This window comes from Helianthus annuus, chromosome 2 (assembly GCF_002127325.2).
Source record: "Helianthus annuus cultivar XRQ/B chromosome 2, HanXRQr2.0-SUNRISE, whole genome shotgun sequence".
NCBI lineage: Eukaryota > Viridiplantae > Streptophyta > Magnoliopsida > Asterales > Asteraceae > Helianthus > Helianthus annuus.
This window is the reverse complement of record NC_035434.2, coordinates 152,975,274-152,994,640: the sequence shown is the minus strand read 5'-3', so window position 1 is coordinate 152,994,640 and position 19,367 is coordinate 152,975,274. Positions and strand designations below refer to the sequence as shown.

Genomic DNA, 19,367 nt, shown 5'->3' with positions numbered 1-19,367 from the left:
GCATTCTTATTAGTTGAAACTTTTTCTTTTTTCTTCTTACAAAATAATTCTTCTTGTTTGAACCCTCCACTATATATATATATATATATATATATATATATATTCTAAGCATTTTTTTATTGAAGAAACATGATTTGGACCCTTTAGTTGCAGCTACCACTTGGCTCTGAACATGAAATCACGTTAGTATTTTAAAAGTTTTTTTTCATTACACATATACAAATCCGGGTACAAAAGACATATTGCCACATCAAAGATTCGTCATACATACTGATGCAGTGATGCTATCTTTTAAAAGTTTATGTGAACAAAACCATTACCTAACATTATACTATGTGAATTCCATATTTTACATACTAATAGAAGACCCAGTCTTCTTTGGTAACTCCAAAAGTAACGTGTGTGTGACTAATTACCAGAAATACTAAGATTAAATAAGAAACTTAGTTACTCACTCCTTAACTTGTGATATTAAAGCATACACGATTACCAGAAATACATGGATTAGAGAACTTACTAATTTGTTCTAATATTAAAGCATACATGTTATATATGCCATGCCAGACCCGAACCACCATACATTAGCAAACGAACATTAGCATGAATATATAAATTAAAGATAAGAAAACAAATATTAGTGAAAAAGGGTTCAAACTTTTACCTTTTCACCATAATCGTTAAAGCTAACTACATTGCTACCATCCAATATAATGCCATTCAACTTATAGCTCTAGTAACTGGAAGACTTCTTTTCACTGTGAATTAGGGATGAGCAAATGGTATCGGGTACCGGTTCGGAACCGACAACGAATTTCCCAAACCGACTCGATTTTCAGTACAGATATTTTACGTTTTCTGTATTGGTTTTTACCTTTAAATACCGGTCCGTACCGCTATTTGATATACCTGATAACCAACAACGTTCAACATTTTAGTACAAATCCATATTTAATATCACTTGCAACCTCTAAAAATAAAAATAATTGTTATTATCATATGGTATATTTCACAAATCCCATTCATAGATTTTGTAAATTGCTGTGTAATTCAAAAAACCACTTAACACTAAAGCGGTGTTTGAATATGTGTATGTATCTAATTGTAACATCTAATTTTGTGATTGTGATTCTTGAATTCATATAACCGGTTTGAATCCACAAAAGCCACTGCCCGCTGAAACCTTCTTTATATCTTGAACTTAATATCAAAGATCCATTAGCAACCATCTCAAAAAGTAATTGTAGTGAATTGTCTTCAATTAAACTTTGAGCAGGTGCATGATGACTTGGCAAAGCCTTCATAATATGCATAACATTACCTTCTACCTTCAAGAACGAAACCAACTATGTTATAACTTATAGTGTCATATCGATATAGGCAAATATATATGTGATGGCACGTAGCATACCTCATGCCGTCTGTCTAGACCTGTGTTATCCATGACTTCTGCCTTGTCATCAATTGAAATACCCTGATGCCTTGTATTTTGTCTATCGGGACCCAAAAGGGCATTGAAAATATGAACGAGACAACATAAGATCCCAAAATAAAGGAGAGATTGTTTCTCAATAGGCTGCTAACAACATATACAACTCCTTTATTCGATATCGCTTTAATAGGAGTCTGAATATGATTTTTTTACAGTATAAAATTTATAGTGTGAAAACAGATAATAGAATGTACCCCAAATACAACGTATTCAACTGATTGCAAAAGATTTGAACCAGGCTAAATTCAATCCTACATAAACGTTCGTACGAATATTACTACAGATTGAACAACTTCATAACTCATCCAATAAAGAAAGAAATTTGAAGGCAAACCTCTGCGACCTCTGAAAAAAAGCCTATTAAACTTTTGATCTCCAACGATCTTGCTTTGCTTCTCAATCCAAACTTCTCAATATCTGTAACAAATGCTCTACCCACGAAAAAAGAAAATATGTGTGTCTCTACTAATTAAACTGCATAAAACAACACTTATGAAGGTCAGCATATACTAAAATGTTGCTTTACATATCTACAAAAGATGTAGATTTGTAATAAGTTGTGCTGCATTAGAATGTTGTCATCATACATGGTCATCAGTTGTGCTAGATTAGAATGTTGCTTTAAAGATCTACAAAAGAAAATAGTAACCACTAACCAAGTTTAAAAGTGTTCTAATTAGCTTACTCAATACAACATTTTGTGTCACAAAACAGCAAAACTAAACACGGTTTTGTAACTGGAACCAATCAACAATGTGTTAACATACAGATCTCAATCTAACAAAATAATCTGGACACAGTGTATTAATGAAAATAACAAATTAAAAATCATGGGAAACAAAATAGGAAATTAGCACCAGTGATATACATTTAGAACCATATTACTAGTCACACCCCAAAATCCACATGCGGAGTACCACCGCCTGGGGGCGTGACTGACCAGGATCCAACCACCAATTATACTGAGCAATTTAATTTATAACATAAGTAATATTCACCAACCACAGGGTTAACAAATATCATAATCAAGGTTCAAAAGTTTTGAAGTTCAAATAGTAGTTTAGGTAAGTAGCGGAAGCATAGGCAAAATAGTTTAAACAAAGTTCATAGTTCAAGTTTATTTAGAACCCAACACATGGGCTAGACGACCACTACACATCCCCAAGCTGCAAGCTCCTAAGTCACTGGGTACCTGCAAAGCATGCAGTAGGGTATCAACATAATGTTTGCGAGTTCACGAGGTGTCAAGTTTTAGTTTTCGAAAAATGTAAGTTGTTTAGATGAAGCATTTATAATCACGTTATGGGGAGCTACCCCATCTGTAAGCTCATTAAACTGTCGATACCGAAACTGTTGACGTAAAGTTGTTGTGCCCCGAGTCAATGTCTATCATCATTGACCAAGATGCAAGGTCTACTAGTTCACGCCCGATCCCCCCGGTCACGGTGTGAGGTTGTCAAACCTGATAGCGCTATCAACTAATAACCCGTTCGCCCCCGGCGATTAATCGGTACTGTAAGCAGGGACTTAATGTGATAGAGTTTCGTTTAGTTTTGCTAGTTGTGATTTATAAATAATATCCAAACGTATCTCCCCCGGAGATAGTAATTTAAAAGTACCCATTCGTATTTCCCCCGGAAATAACAGTTCGAAAGTGTTTTTCCTAAAGTTGGCAGTTTGTCTGTGTCCCTCCCTGGGACGCATGCTTTTAGTGTGTGAACTCACCTTGGGTTGCTCGACAGACTATTTACTTGGTCAAGTACGTTGGTCACCACGTCCTAGCATGGTTACCAGTATAGGTCAGCTTTGGGTACAGGAATATCACGTATATTCTACACATAGCTAACACATTGCATGCATGTTATACAAGCATTCCAAATGTTGGGCTGATTCTAGATTAAGCAGTAACACTTCACACATAGCATACAAACCACAAGTGGTATTGGGCCTATCCATTCACACCAACAGTTAATCAGCAGCATGGCACAACAGCATAGATACAAGCCCAAAACACGTTGTCACATTTGGTGGCCCAATAACTGAGTCAGACAGCCCAATCGAGACTAAGTGGTCTCGACTCGAGAACATGCGGTCTCGGGTCGCAACTAGGAGGTCTCGAGTCATGGACGTCCGGTCTCAAGTAGTGCAGGCTTAAGTCGCAACCTTAGAGGTCTCGAGTCCAGTCTCGAGTTGTCACTATATGGTCTCGAGTCGCAATCACCGTGGTCTCGAGTCGCAACTTAATGGTCTCAAGTCGAAACCAGAGATCTCGACTCGCTTGCCTGCTGATTCTAGTACATCTGCGAGACTTGTACTAACCAATAGAATTTCATGTTCATGATTTTATGTATTATCCAATAAAATGCATAAACATGTTTCTTTGTCTAACAATTAACCAAAATGGAACAAACAACAAGTTTTTCAAATATTCAAGGCACCTTCAACTCATATTCATGTTGTTCATCATATATTCAAATTATTCATCATGCATAATCATTCAAAACCGACCCGAAACATGTTATCCTAGATATATACATGCAACTTTGAAAGCATTTTTAGCAATTATTTACCATCACTAATTCATAAATCATGTGTGCATCATATAACACCCTAGTCATGTATCAAACCTTATTAACAACTTTAACACATCACTTTATTATCATACTTCTACCAAACCGTTCACATATCATCATGAAGGAACATTTTCCTCACTTAAATCAAGCAAAACATAATACTTATATCATCAAGCAAACACCTTCACCACAGGTAAATAACAATTTTTCATGTATTTTGTCAATAAAAACTAAAAGAGGCACTAACCGGCTAGATACTCTAAGTGTGAAGGTATAAAGGGTCGATGAGCGGGCTTCCGAATGGTTCCAAGCTTGAGCCGAGAGTTCTAGTGTTGTCACCGGTTTGGTCCAAGAGAAAGGAGAGGAGAGGTGATGCTTGATTGTTAGGGTTTAAGGTTTTCTAGAGAGAGAATAAAGTGAGAGGGAGTGTAGAGGGGAGTGTGTGAGGGTTTTTGGGTTTTATGCAAGGTGGTGCACCCTAAGTGGATTTCGAGTGGGCTTCTCGGGTGTATGGCCCAACCGGCCCAACCGTTTACTGTTTACTCGAGACCGAGTGGTCTCGAGTTGGGTTCGTTGTGGTCTCGGTTCACTATTATAATTGTGTATATATATATATATATGTTACTTAATGCAAGGATCATATAGCACACCAAGGAAATTCACAAATTTCCATTTAATAATATATGTACACATAATTTCAATACAAGATGGTTGCTCGGGAAAACCTAGAGTGTCACATTATCCCCAAGTTTTAAGAACTTTCGTCCCGAAAGTTAAGGCAGCCACTGACAAGCTAGTGTGAGTGAGAGCGTTTCAACGGGGTGTCACATCATCCCCCCCCCCCCCGTTAGGTTGGAATTTCGTCGCGAAATTCGGTTGTAGCTTTAGTGCTGGGGGTTTCATTTGGGAACAACTGGGGATACTTGCGCTTCATTTGGTCTTCCCGCTCCCAGGTAAACTCTGGGCCACGACGCGAGTTCCAACGAACTCGTACAATAGGTATCTGGCTACGTTTGAGGGTTTTGATCTCTCGATTCGTGATCTCAATCGGCTCCTCAATAAAGTGTAGATGTTCGTCAAAAGTGAGTTCCTTGAAAGGAATTATGAGTGTTTCATCTGACGGGCACTTCTTCAGATTAGACACGTGGAAGACGTTGTGTACCGTACTCAGCTCTTCTGGCAGGTTCAACCTATAAGCAACCTTACCGATCCTCTCGGTAATTTCGAATGGTCCAACATATCGCGGATTCAGCTTGCCCCATTTACTAAAACGAACCACACCCTTCCAGGGTCAGACTTTAAGTAGAACCCGGTCACCGACCTGGAATTCTAGCGGTTTCCTACGCTTATCAGCGTAACTTTTCTGACGGTCACGAGCTGCCATCATGCGTTGTCTGATCTGGGCAATCCTTTCCGTTGTGTCTACCACCAATTATGGGCCTGTGATCTGGCTGTCACCAACTTCCGCCCAGCAAAGAGGTGATCGGCATTTACGACCGTACAATGCCTCAAAGGGTGCTGCCTGAATGCTGGTGTGGTAGTTGTTATTATACGAGAATTCCACTAGCGGTAGATGCTTCTCCCAATTCTTGCCAAAATCGATCACACATGCCCTAAGCATGTCTTCCAGGGTTTGGATGGTGCGTTCAGACTGCCCATCCATTTGTGGATGATAAGCGGTGCTCATGTCTAAACGTGAGCCAAAGGATTTGTGCATAGCTTGCCACAACTCAGAAGTAAAACGTGCGTCTCGATCGGAAATAATGGAGGTTGGCACCCCGTGCATGGACACTACTTCCTTTAAATAAATGTCTGCCAAGGTAGAGAACTTGTCTGTTTCTTTGATAGCCAAAAAGTGTGCAGACTTAGTTAATCGGTCTACAATCACCCAGATAGTGTCGTTTCCGCGCTGAGATCTAGGCAGGCCATTAACGAAATCCATGGAGATTTGCTCCCATTTCCATTTCGGGATCTCGGGTTGTTGGAGTAGGCCCGCTGGTTTTTGATACTCAGTCTTGACTCTTGCGCAAGTCAAACATTTGCTGACATATGTTGCTATATGGGCTTTCATGCCAGGCCACCAATACGTAGTCCTTAAGTCGTGGTACATCTTATCCGAACCAGGATGTACTGAGTAACGGGACTTATGGGCTTCGTCCATCACAAGTTCACGTAGATCTCCATAGAGTGGAACCCAAATGTGCCTTGTCACATAGGAAGCGCCGTCTTCTTTTTGTTCTAACCACTGCCTCGATCCTCGCAGGGACTCAGCCATGATATTCTCTTGTTTCAGTGCTTCAACCTAGCATTTCGAATCTGAGTAGGGAGGTTAGACTGGATGGTAAGTTGTAGCGGTCGCACACGTTTGGGTGTAGTGTCTTTTCGGCTGAGGGCGTCAGCCACAACATTGGCCTTGCCCGGATGGTACTTGATTGCGCATTCGTAATCATTCAAGAGTTCGACCCATCGACGTTGTCGCATGTTTAATTCCTTTTGCTTGAATATATGCTCGAGACTCCTGTGATCGGTGTAAATGATGCACTTGGTACCGTACAGGTAATGTCTCCATATCTTAAGAGCAAAAACCACTGCTCCCAGTTCCAAGTCGTGCGTAGTGTAGTTCCTTTCGTGAGTCTTAAGTTATCGAGAAGCGTAAGCAATAACTTTCTCGCGTTGCATTAACACGCAACCGAGCCCATGAATAGACGCATCGCAGTAAACCACAAAGTCGTCGGTACCTTCAGGTAATGAGAGAATGGGAGCACTACAGAGGTTATCCTTCAGCTTCTGAAATGCAGACTCCTGAGCTTCATTCCATTTGTAAGCAATACCCTTCTGAGTGAGAGTCGTGAGGGGCTGAGCAATCTTCGAAAATCCCGTGATAAATCTACGATAGTATCCTGCCAATCCCAAGAATTGGCGAACTTCGATCGGAGTTTTAGATGTAGGCCAGTTCTTTACAGAGTCGATCTTAGCTGGGTCGACGTGAATTCCGTCCTTATTAACCACGTGCCCAAGGAAATGGACTTCTCGAAGCCAGAAGTCGCATTTCGAGAACTTGGCGTACAGTTGCTCATTTCGAAGGAGTTCGAGAATAAGACGCAGGTGCTGTTCATGCTCCTCTTGACTTTTTGAGTAGATCAGGATGTCGTCGATAAACACAATTACGAACTTGTCGAGGTAAGGCTTGCACACTCGGTTCATGAGATCCATGAAAACCGCAGGCGCGTTAGTCATTCCAAAGGGCATGACGAGGAATTCGTAATGACCATAACGAGTTCTGAATGCAGTTTTGGAGATGTCTTCATCACGGACTCTTAGCTGATGATAACCTGATCGCAGGTCAATCTTAGAGTAGTAGCTCGATCCTTGCAACTGATCGAATAGATCGTCGATACGTGGGAGAGGGTAGCGATTCTTGATGGTAACCTTGTTCAGCTCACGATAGTCGATGCACATTCGGAATGTGCCATCCTTCATCTTGACAAAGAGTACTGGTGCTCCCCAAGGTGACGAACTAGGACGGATAAATCCTTTATCCAATAGTTCCTGTAGTTGCGTAGAGAGTTCCTTCAGTTCCGCGGGGGCTAGTCAATAAGGCACACGAGCTATAGGTGCTGCTCCGGAAGCTAGCTCGATTTGGAATTCGACCTGACGGTGGGGAGGGAGTCCAGGTAGTTCTTCAGGGAACACCTCGGGGTAGTCGCGTACCACTGGAAAATTTTCAATCCTCTTTTCCTTTTCCTGTGTGTTGGTGACAAGTGCTAAGATAGCGGTGTGCCCCTTTCGTAAACACCTCTGGGCTTTCAAGAACGAGATGATGCCTGTGACTTCTCCGCCTTTGTCACCTTGAACGATGAGGGGTTTTCCAGAACGGCAGGGATGCGAACCACTTTCTCTTAACAGAGGATTTCAGCGCGATGTTTGGATAACCAATCCATACCGATGACGACATCGAAGCTTCCAAGAACGATAGGGAAAAGATCGATGCTATAGGTCTGACCAGACAATACTAGTTTGCAGTTGCTGATAACATGTGAGGCCTCGATGTTTCTACCATTAGCTAACTCGACGATATGCTTAAAACTTAATAAAGTAGGCGGGTGATTAAGCTTCTTACTAATACGTAGGGATATATAACTAGCATCGGCTCCGGAATCAAATAATACAGAAACATAGTGATCATCGAGTAGGAACTTACCCGCCACGACGTTGGGGTCATTCCTTGCTTCTCCAGCTCCAATAACAAATGCCCTTCCTCTTGCACCATTCCCAGCATTGTGGTTGTTTTGATTGTTGTTCCCGGCGCCCTGATTGTTGTCGTTTTGATTGAGCTGGGGGCAATTCCTCTTAATGTGTCCCTCAGCTCCACACTGGAAACAACCCTTGACATTCCCATGATGTTGTTGCTGCTGTTGTTGGTTCTGCCATGCGGGACGTGGACTCCTACAGTCCTTGGACTCATGCCCCATCTTGTTACATCGCTGACACTGACCTTTCCCACAAGGCCCGCTGTGGTGTCGGTTGCACTTGTTGCACTTGGGGTGGTTCCCTCGATAGCCACCCTGTTGTTGAAGGCCCTTGTTGTTTTCAGTTTTCCTTTGCTGAGATGGGACCTGAGTGGGGTTAGCATCCTTGTTTTGGTTTCCTTCCCACGTACGCTTGTTATCACTAGAAGTTCCAGCAGTAACACTGATCCTCTTGGGCAGCTTGCCCTGTTCCACATCCTGATCAGTGAGTTTGTGAGCAAGACGGACGACTGGCTGAATGGTACTGAGGTTGGCTGCGGTCACATGGCTCCGGATTTCCGGGGCCAAACCCTTGATGTACAATTCGATCCTTCGATACATAGGTCGAGACATGTTTGGGCAAAGAGCATCATAGTCGTTGGAATGTTTGGTGTATGTCTCGATCTCTGATCCAACCATCTTGAGCTCAAAGTACTCGTTTTCGAGCTTGTGGATGTCATCCCTGTGACAATACTCTTCCTTAATCATGTCCTTGAAATCTTCCCACGCGGTAGCATTAGCAGTTTCCAAACCAAACATCTGAATTTGCGCCTTCCACCATGAAAGCGCGTTTCCTTCAAGCGTACCAGTAGCAAACTTCACCCAATTCGCAGGGGGACACTCACAGACAGCAAAGACGGCTTCGACTTTCTCGATCCAGTGTAGGAGACCTATGGCACCCTCAGTGCCATTGAAAGGGAGAGGCTTGCAATCCATGAAGGTTTTGAAAGTATAAACATGTGGTTGCGCAGGCGCATGCTGACCTGTTGTGAGAAGCGAAGCGAATAGGTTTAGGGGTGAAAAGACGATGCGGTGGTAGGATCTAAACATCCTAAAGTAACGGGTTTACCTCCAGGGTGAGCTGCGAAAGCTGCAGCCACCGTGTTAAGCAGGTTAGTGAATTGAGCCTGAGTCATGTTAATGTTTCCCCTTCCACGTCCACTCATTGTCTTCATAATCAGAAAACATAGTATGAGTGTGATGTCGCAATGTAGCGAAAATGAGATAGAAGAGGGAGGTATATCTATCTAACTAGGCACACTAGTACGTATAGCAGAACATAAAGCATAAAGTAAGCAAGCAAGTAAACCCTAGTCCGAGCTATGAGGTCTAATGTGTTGAGTCTTGCACTTGGAGTGTAGTGTCGCCACGAGTCACGGGTTATAGTCTGGTTTTTCTCAAAAAGATTCCCCCTTTTTAAAACCAAGTTCACTATAACCAATGGCTCTGATACCAATCTGTCACACCCCAAAATCCACATGCGGAGTACCACCGCCTGGGGGCGTGACTGACCAGGATCCAACCACCAATTATACTGAGCAATTTAATTTATAACATAAGTATTATTCACCAACCACAGGGTTAACAAATATCATAATCTAGGTTCAAAAGTTTTGAAGTTCAAATAGTAGTTTAGGTAAATAGCGGAAGCATAGACAAAATAGTTTAAACAAAGTTCATAGTTTAAGTTTATTTAGAACCCAACACATGGGCTAGACGACCACTACACATCCCCAAGCTGCAAGCTCCTAAGTCACTGGGTACCTGCAAAGCATGCAGTAGGGTATGAACATAATGTTGGCGAGTTCACGAGGTGTCAAGTTTTAGTTTTCGAAAAACGTAAGCTGTTTAGAAGAAGCATTTATAATCAGGTTATGGGGAGCTACCCCATCTGTAAGCTCACTAAACTGTCGATACCGAAACTGTTGACGTAAAGTTGTTGTGCCCCGAGTCAATGTCTATCATCATTGACCAAGATGCAAGGTCTACTAGTTCACGACCGATCCCCCCGGTCACGGTGTGAGGTTGTCAAACCTAATAGCGTTATCAACTAATAACCCGTTCGCCCCCGGCGATTAATCGGTACTGTAAGCAGGGACTTAATGTGATAGAGTTTCGTTTAGTTTTGCTAGTTGTGATTTATAAAAAATATCCAAACGTATCTCCCCCGGAGATAGTAATTTAAAAGTACCCATTCGTATTTCCCCCGGAAATAACAGTTCGAAAGTGTTTTTCCCAAAGTTGGCAGTTTGTTCGTGTCCCTCCCTGGGACACATGCTTTTAGTGTGTGAACTCACCTTGGGTTGCTCGGCAGACTGTTTACTTGGTCAAGTACGTTGGTCACCACGTCCTAGCATGGTTACCAGTATAGGTCAGCTTTAGGTACAGGAATATCACGTATATTCTACACATAGCTAACACATTGCATGCATGTTATACAAGCATTCCAAATGTTGGGCTGATTCTAGATTAAGCAGTAACACTTAACACATAGCATACAAACCACAAGTGCTATTGGGCCTATCCGATCACACCAACAGTTAATCAGCAGCATGGCACAGCAACATAGATACAAGCCCAAAACACGTTGTCACATTTGGTGGCCCAATAACTGAGTCAGACAGCCCAATCGAGACTAAGTGGTCTCGACTCGAGAACATGCGGTCTCGGGTCGCAACCAGGAGGTATCGAGTCATGGACGTCCGGTCTCGAGTAGTGCAGGCTTAAGTCGCAACCTTAGAGGTCTCGAGTCCAGTCTCGAGTTGTCACTATATGGTCTCGAGTCGCAATCACCGCGGTCTCGAGTCGCAACTTAGTGATCTCGAGTCGAAACCAGAGATCTCGACTCGCTTGCCTACTGATTCTGGTACATCTGCGAGACTTGTACTAACCAATAGAATTTCATGTTCATGATTTTATGTACTATCCAATGAAAATGCATAAACATGTTTCTTTGTCTAACAATTAACCAAAATGGATCAAACAACAAGTTTTTCAAATATTCAAGGCACCTTCAACTCATATTCATGATGTTCATCATATATTCAAATTATTCATCATGCATAATCATTCAAAACCGACCCGAAACATGTTATCCTAGATCTATACTTGCAACTTTGAAAGCATTTTTAGCAATTATTTACCATCACTAATTCATAAATCATGTGTGCATCGTATAACACCCTAGTCATGTATCAAACCTTATTAACAACTTTAACACATCACTTTATTCTCATACTTCTACCAAACCGTTCACATATCATCATGAAGGAACATTTTCCTCACTTAAATCAAGCAAAACATAATACTTGGGGGGGGGGGGGGGGTTATTGCACGGACCTCCCGGCCGCTGGAGTGATCCCACTCCACAAGCTAGCAACGTCCCAATGCTGCCTGGCGGTGAATACCCCATCTCGAGCTGAGTCCGTTTCCCTCTGGGAAGAAGGTGGCAGAATACCCCCTGCCTGGACTCGAACCCGGGTCTCTATGAAGAGTAGAGGTGAGACTGGCCAACTGGGACACCCCAATTGGTTAAGCAAAACATAATACTTATATCATCAAGCAAACACCTTCATCATAGGTAAATAACAATTTTTCATGTATTTTGTCAATAAAAACAAAAAGAGGCACTAACCGGCTGGATACTCTAAGTGTGAGTGTATAAAGGGTCGATGAGCGGACTTCCGAATGGTTCCAAGCTTGAGCCGAGAGTTCTAGTGTTGTCACCGGTTTGGTCCAAGAGAAAGGAGAGGAGAGGTGATGCTTGATTGTTAGGGTTTAAGGTTTTCTAGAGAGAGAATGAAGTGAGAGAGAGTGTAGAGGGGAGTGTGTGAGGGTTTTTGGGTTTTATGCAAGGTGGTGCGCCCGAAGTGGATTCCGAGTGGGCTTCTCGGGTGTATGGCCCAACCGGCCCAACCGTTTACTGTTTACTCGAGATCGAGTGGTCTCGAGTCGGGTTCGTTGTGGTCTCGGTTCACTATTATAATTGTGTGTGTATATATATATATGTGTGTGTGTGTGTGTGTGTTACTTAATGCAAGGATCACATAGCACACCAAGGAAATTCACAAATTTCCATTTAATAATATATGTACACATAATTTCAATACAAGATAGTTGCTCTAACCACTGCCTCGATCCTCGCAGGGACTCAGCCATGATATTCTCTTGTTTCAGTGCTTCAACCTAGCATTTCGAATCTGAGTAGGGAGGTTAGACTGGATGGTAAGTTGTAGCGGTCGCACACGTTTGGGTGTAGTGTCTTTTCGGCTGAGGGCGTCAGCCACAACATTGGCCTTGCCCGGATGGTACTTGATTGCGCATTCGTAATCATTCAAGAGTTCGACCCATCGACGTTGTCGCATGTTTAATTCCTTTTGCTTGAATATATGCTCGAGACTCCTGTGATCGGTGTAAATGATGCACTTGGTACCGTACAGGTAATGTCTCCATATCTTAAGAGCAAAAACCACTGCTCCCAGTTCCAAGTCGTGCGTAGTGTAGTTCCTTTCGTGAGTCTTAAGTTATCGAGAAGCGTAAGCAATAACTTTCTCGCGTTGCATTAACACGCAACCGAGCCCATGAATAGACGCATCGCAGTAAACCACAAAGTCGTCGGTACCTTCAGGTAATGAGAGAATGGGAGCACTACAGAGGTTATCCTTCAGCTTCTGAAATGCAGACTCCTGAGCTTCATTCCATTTGTAAGCAATACCCTTCTGAGTGAGAGTCGTGAGGGGCTGAGCAATCTTCGAAAATCCCGTGATAAATCTACGATAGTATCCTGCCAATCCCAAGAATTGGCGAACTTCGATCGGAGTTTTAGATGTAGGCCAGTTCTTTACAGAGTCGATCTTAGCTGGGTCGACGTGAATTCCGTCCTTATTAACCACGTGCCCAAGGAAATGGACTTCTCGAAGCCAGAAGTCGCATTTCGAGAACTTGGCGTACAGTTGCTCATTTCGAAGGAGTTCGAGAATAAGACGCAGGTGCTGTTCATGCTCCTCTTGACTTTTTGAGTAGATCAGGATGTCGTCGATAAACACAATTACGAACTTGTCGAGGTAAGGCTTGCACACTCGGTTCATGAGATCCATGAAAACCGCAGGCGCGTTAGTCATTCCAAAGGGCATGACGAGGAATTCGTAATGACCATAACGAGTTCTGAATGCAGTTTTGGAGATGTCTTCATCACGGACTCTTAGCTGATGATAACCTGATCGCAGGTCAATCTTAGAGTAGTAGCTCGATCCTTGCAACTGATCGAATAGATCGTCGATACGTGGGAGAGGGTAGCGATTCTTGATGGTAACCTTGTTCAGCTCACGATAGTCGATGCACATTCGGAATGTGCCATCCTTCATCTTGACAAAGAGTACTGGTGCTCCCCAAGGTGACGAACTAGGACGGATAAATCCTTTATCCAATAGTTCCTGTAGTTGCGTAGAGAGTTCCTTCAGTTCCGCGGGGGCTAGTCAATAAGGCACACGAGCTATAGGTGCTGCTCCGGAAGCTAGCTCGATTTGGAATTCGACCTGACGGTGGGGAGGGAGTCCAGGTAGTTCTTCAGGGAACACCTCGGGGTAGTCGCGTACCACTGGAAAATTTTCAATCCTCTTTTCCTTTTCCTGTGTGTTGGTGACAAGTGCTAAGATAGCGGTGTGCCCCTTTCGTAAACACCTCTGGGCTTTCAAGAACGAGATGATGCCTGTGACTTCTCCGCCTTTGTCACCTTGAACGATGAGGGGTTTTCCAGAACGGCAGGGATGCGAACCACTTTCTCTTAACAGAGGATTTCAGCGCGATGTTTGGATAACCAATCCATACCGATGACGACATCGAAGCTTCCAAGAACGATAGGGAAAAGATCGATGCTATAGGTCTGACCAGACAATACTAGTTTGCAGTTGCTGATAACATGTGAGGCCTCGATGTTTCTACCATTAGCTAACTCGACGATATGCTTAAAACTTAATAAAGTAGGCGGGTGATTAAGCTTCTTACTAATACGTAGGGATATATAACTAGCATCGGCTCCGGAATCAAATAATACAGAAACATAGTGATCATCGAGTAGGAACTTACCCGCCACGACGTTGGGGTCATTCCTTGCTTCTCCAGCTCCAATAACAAATGCCCTTCCTCTTGCACCATTCCCAGCATTGTGGTTGTTTTGATTGTTGTTCCCGGCGCCCTGATTGTTGTCGTTTTGATTGAGCTGGGGGCAATTCCTCTTAATGTGTCCCTCAGCTTCACACTGGAAACAACCCTTGACATTCCCATGATGTTGTTGCTGCTGTTGTTGGTTCTGCCATGCGGGACGTGGACTCCTACAGTCCTTGGACTCATGCCCCATCTTGTTACATCGCTGACACTGACCTTTCCCACAAGGCCCGCTGTGGTGTCGGTTGCACTTGTTGCACTTGGGGTGGTTCCCTCGATAGCCACCCTGTTGTTGAAGGCCCTTGTTGTTTTCAGTTTTCCTTTGCTGAGATGGGACCTGAGTGGGGTTAGCATCCTTGTTTTGGTTTCCTTCCCACGTACGCTTGTTATCACTAGAAGTTCCAGCAGTAACACTGATCCTCTTGGGCAGCTTGCCCTGTTCCACATCCTGATCAGTGAGTTTGTGAGCAAGACGGACGACTGGCTGAATGGTACTGAGGTTGGCTGCGGTCACATGGCTCCGGATTTCCGGGGCCAAACCCTTGATGTACAATTCGATCCTTCGATACATAGGTCGAGACATGTTTGGGCAAAGAGCATCATAGTCGTTGGAATGTTTGGTGTATGTCTCGATCTCTGATCCAACCATCTTGAGCTCAAAGTACTCGTTTTCGAGCTTGTGGATGTCATCCCTGTGACAATACTCTTCCTTAATCATGTCCTTGAAATCTTCCCACGCGGTAGCATTAGCAGTTTCCAAACCAAACATCTGAATTTGCGCCTTCCACCATGAAAGCGCGTTTCCTTCAAGCGTACCAGTAGCAAACTTCACCCAATTCGCAGGGGGACACTCACAGACAGCAAAGACGGCTTCGACTTTCTCGATCCAGTGTAGGAGACCTATGGCACCCTCAGTGCCATTGAAAGGGAGAGGCTTGCAATCCATGAAGGTTTTGAAAGTATAAACATGTGGTTGCGCAGGCGCATGCTGACCTGTTGTGAGAAGCGAAGCGAATAGGTTTAGGGGTGAAAAGACGATGCGGTGGTAGGATCTAAACATCCTAAAGTAACGGGTTTACCTCCAGGGTGAGCTGCGAAAGCTGCAGCCACCGTGTTAAGCAGGTTAGTGAATTGAGCCTGAGTCATGTTAATGTTTCCCCTTCCACGTCCACTCATTGTCTTCATAATCAGAAAACATAGTATGAGTGTGATGTCGCAATGTAGCGAAAATGAGATAGAAGAGGGAGGTATATCTATCTAACTAGGCACACTAGTACGTATAGCAGAACATAAAGCATAAAGTAAGCAAGCAAGTAAACCCTAGTCCGAGCTATGAGGTCTAATGTGTTGAGTCTTGCACTTGGAGTGTAGTGTCGCCACGAGTCACGGGTTATAGTCTGGTTTTTCTCAAAAAGATTCCCCCTTTTTAAAACCAAGTTCACTATAACCAATGGCTCTGATACCAATCTGTCACACCCCAAAATCCACATGCGGAGTACCACCGCCTGGGGGCGTGACTGACCAGGATCCAACCACCAATTATACTGAGCAATTTAATTTATAACATAAGTATTATTCACCAACCACAGGGTTAACAAATATCATAATCTAGGTTCAAAAGTTTTGAAGTTCAAATAGTAGTTTAGGTAAATAGCGGAAGCATAGACAAAATAGTTTAAACAAAGTTCATAGTTTAAGTTTATTTAGAACCCAACACATGGGCTAGACGACCACTACACATCCCCAAGCTGCAAGCTCCTAAGTCACTGGGTACCTGCAAAGCATGCAGTAGGGTATGAACATAATGTTGGCGAGTTCACGAGGTGTCAAGTTTTAGTTTTCGAAAAACGTAAGCTGTTTAGAAGAAGCATTTATAATCAGGTTATGGGGAGCTACCCCATCTGTAAGCTCACTAAACTGTCGATACCGAAACTGTTGACGTAAAGTTGTTGTGCCCCGAGTCAATGTCTATCATCATTGACCAAGATGCAAGGTCTACTAGTTCACGACCGATCCCCCCGGTCACGGTGTGAGGTTGTCAAACCTAATAGCGTTATCAACTAATAACCCGTTCGCCCCCGGCGATTAATCGGTACTGTAAGCAGGGACTTAATGTGATAGAGTTTCGTTTAGTTTTGCTAGTTGTGATTTATAAAAAATATCCAAACGTATCTCCCCCGGAGATAGTAATTTAAAAGTACCCATTCGTATTTCCCCCGGAAATAACAGTTCGAAAGTGTTTTTCCCAAAGTTGGCAGTTTGTTCGTGTCCCTCCCTGGGACACATGCTTTTAGTGTGTGAACTCACCTTGGGTTGCTCGGCAGACTGTTTACTTGGTCAAGTACGTTGGTCACCACGTCCTAGCATGGTTACCAGTATAGGTCAGCTTTAGGTACAGGAATATCACGTATATTCTACACATAGCTAACACATTGCATGCATGTTATACAAGCATTCCAAATGTTGGGCTGATTCTAGATTAAGCAGTAACACTTAACACATAGCATACAAACCACAAGTGCTATTGGGCCTATCCGATCACACCAACAGTTAATCAGCAGCATGGCACAGCAACATAGATACAAGCCCAAAACACGTTGTCACATTTGGTGGCCCAATAACTGAGTCAGACAGCCCAATCGAGACTAAGTGGTCTCGACTCGAGAACATGCGGTCTCGGGTCGCAACCAGGAGGTATCGAGTCATGGACGTCCGGTCTCGAGTAGTGCAGGCTTAAGTCGCAACCTTAGAGGTCTCGAGTCCAGTCTCGAGTTGTCACTATATGGTCTCGAGTCGCAATCACCGCGGTCTCGAGTCGCAACTTAGTGATCTCGAGTCGAAACCAGAGATCTCGACTCGCTTGCCTACTGATTCTGGTACATCTGCGAGACTTGTACTAACCAATAGAATTTCATGTTCATGATTTTATGTACTATCCAATGAAAATGCATAAACATGTTTCTTTGTCTAACAATTAACCAAAATGGATCAAACAACAAGTTTTTCAAATATTCAAGGCACCTTCAACTCATATTCATGATGTTCATCATATATTCAAATTATTCATCATGCATAATCATTCAAAACCGACCCGAAACATGTTATCCTAGATCTATACTTGCAACTTTGAAAGCATTTTTAGCAATTATTTACCATCACTAATTCATAAATCATGTGTGCATCGTATAACACCCTAGTCATGTATCAAACCTTATTAACAACTTTAACACATCACTTTATTCTCATACTTCTACCAAACCGTTCACATATCATCATGAAGGAACATTTTCCTCACTTAAATCAAGCAAAACATAATACTTGGGGGGGGGGTTATTGCACGGACCTCCCGGCCGCTGGAGTGATCCCACTCCACAAGCTAGCAACGTCCCAATGCTGCCTGGCGGTGAATACCCCATCTCGAGCTGAGTCCGTTTCCCTCTGGGAAGAAGGTGGCAGAATACCCCCTGCCTGGACTCGAACCCGGGTCTCTATGAAGAGTAGAGGTGAGACTGGCCAACTGGGACACCCCAATTGGTTAAGCAAAACATAATACTTATATCATCAAGCAAACACCTTCATCATAGGTAAATAACAATTTTTCATGTATTTTGTCAATAAAAACAAAAAGAGGCACTAACCGGCTGGATACTCTAAGTGTGAGTGTATAAAGGGTCGATGAGCGGACTTCCGAATGGTTCCAAGCTTGAGCCGAGAGTTCTAGTGTTGTCACCGGTTTGGTCCAAGAGAAAGGAGAGGAGAGGTGATGCTTGATTGTTAGGGTTTAAGGTTTTCTAGAGAGAGAATGAAGTGAGAGAGAGTGTAGAGGGGAGTGTGTGAGGGTTTTTGGGTTTTATGCAAGGTGGTGCGCCCGAAGTGGATTCCGAGTGGGCTTCTCGGGTGTATGGCCCAACCGGCCCAACCGTTTACTGTTTACTCGAGATCGAGTGGTCTCGAGTCGGGTTCGTTGTGGTCTCGGTTCACTATTATAATTGTGTGTGTATATATATATATGTGTGTGTGTGTGTGTGTGTGTTACTTAATGCAAGGATCACATAGCACACCAAGGAAATTCACAAATTTCCATTTAATAATATATGTACACATAATTTCAATACAAGATAGTTGCTCGGGAAAACCTAGAGTGTCACATTACTAACGTTGCCCGCTAATTCGCCGGAATTATTGGCTCAATATCCATTTGATTCGTTGATTAAACAAACCCTAACATCTCAAATTTAACAAAATCAACATCCTAACCTAATATTAAACAAACATATTTCAAAATTAAAACAAAAATCAATTGAACAATCTTACTATAATATATCAGGCAGCCCAATAATCGTGAGGCTCCATTCAATTCAAATAGATTGTTTTTGTCAGCAAAACGGGCAGAGAATCCATCAACAGGATGGTTACAAGGATCTGTAAGAAAAAAAGCACTAATCATAATCGGATGAAAGTAAATCGAGTTTAGAACCCTAGAATTGAAAGAAATAGATTGATAAACACAGGCGCCTCTTAGGGTTAATACAACCGGATCGTGAGATGAAAGGACAGAGGTCTTGTGGTGGTCGCAGGTACATAGAAGATGGCCGCAAATGCGGTAGATACGAAGGCGGCCATGGATGCTTGAGTGGGAGACATCATAATTAGGGTTTGTGATATGAAGACATGTGAAAGTGTGAAGGAAAAGAGCGAAGGCATAGCCGCATAGGTTTTGTGTTTTTAGCGCTCAAATTTTCTAAAGATGGAGTAAGAGGATGACAGGTGGCAAGTAGTGGTTTAAGCAAATGACAAGTGGCTAAAGATTATTTTGTTTATTAGAAGTAGTAGACTAGAAGGTTTTTCGCACGC

General features: G+C 43.0%; 1 long non-coding RNA gene across 1 annotated transcript; it reads right to left on the bottom strand.

Moving 5' to 3' along the window:
• Positions 1-1,067: 1,067 nt before the first annotated feature.
• LOC110906950 lies at positions 1,068-19,005 on the bottom strand. The gene is made up of 3 exons (XR_004882602.1): positions 18,828-19,005; positions 1,409-1,963; positions 1,068-1,325 (listed from the first exon to the last, which is right to left on the bottom strand). It is a non-coding gene; the product is annotated as an uncharacterized LOC110906950 (long non-coding RNA).
• Between the last annotated feature and the right edge of the window lie 362 nt (positions 19,006-19,367).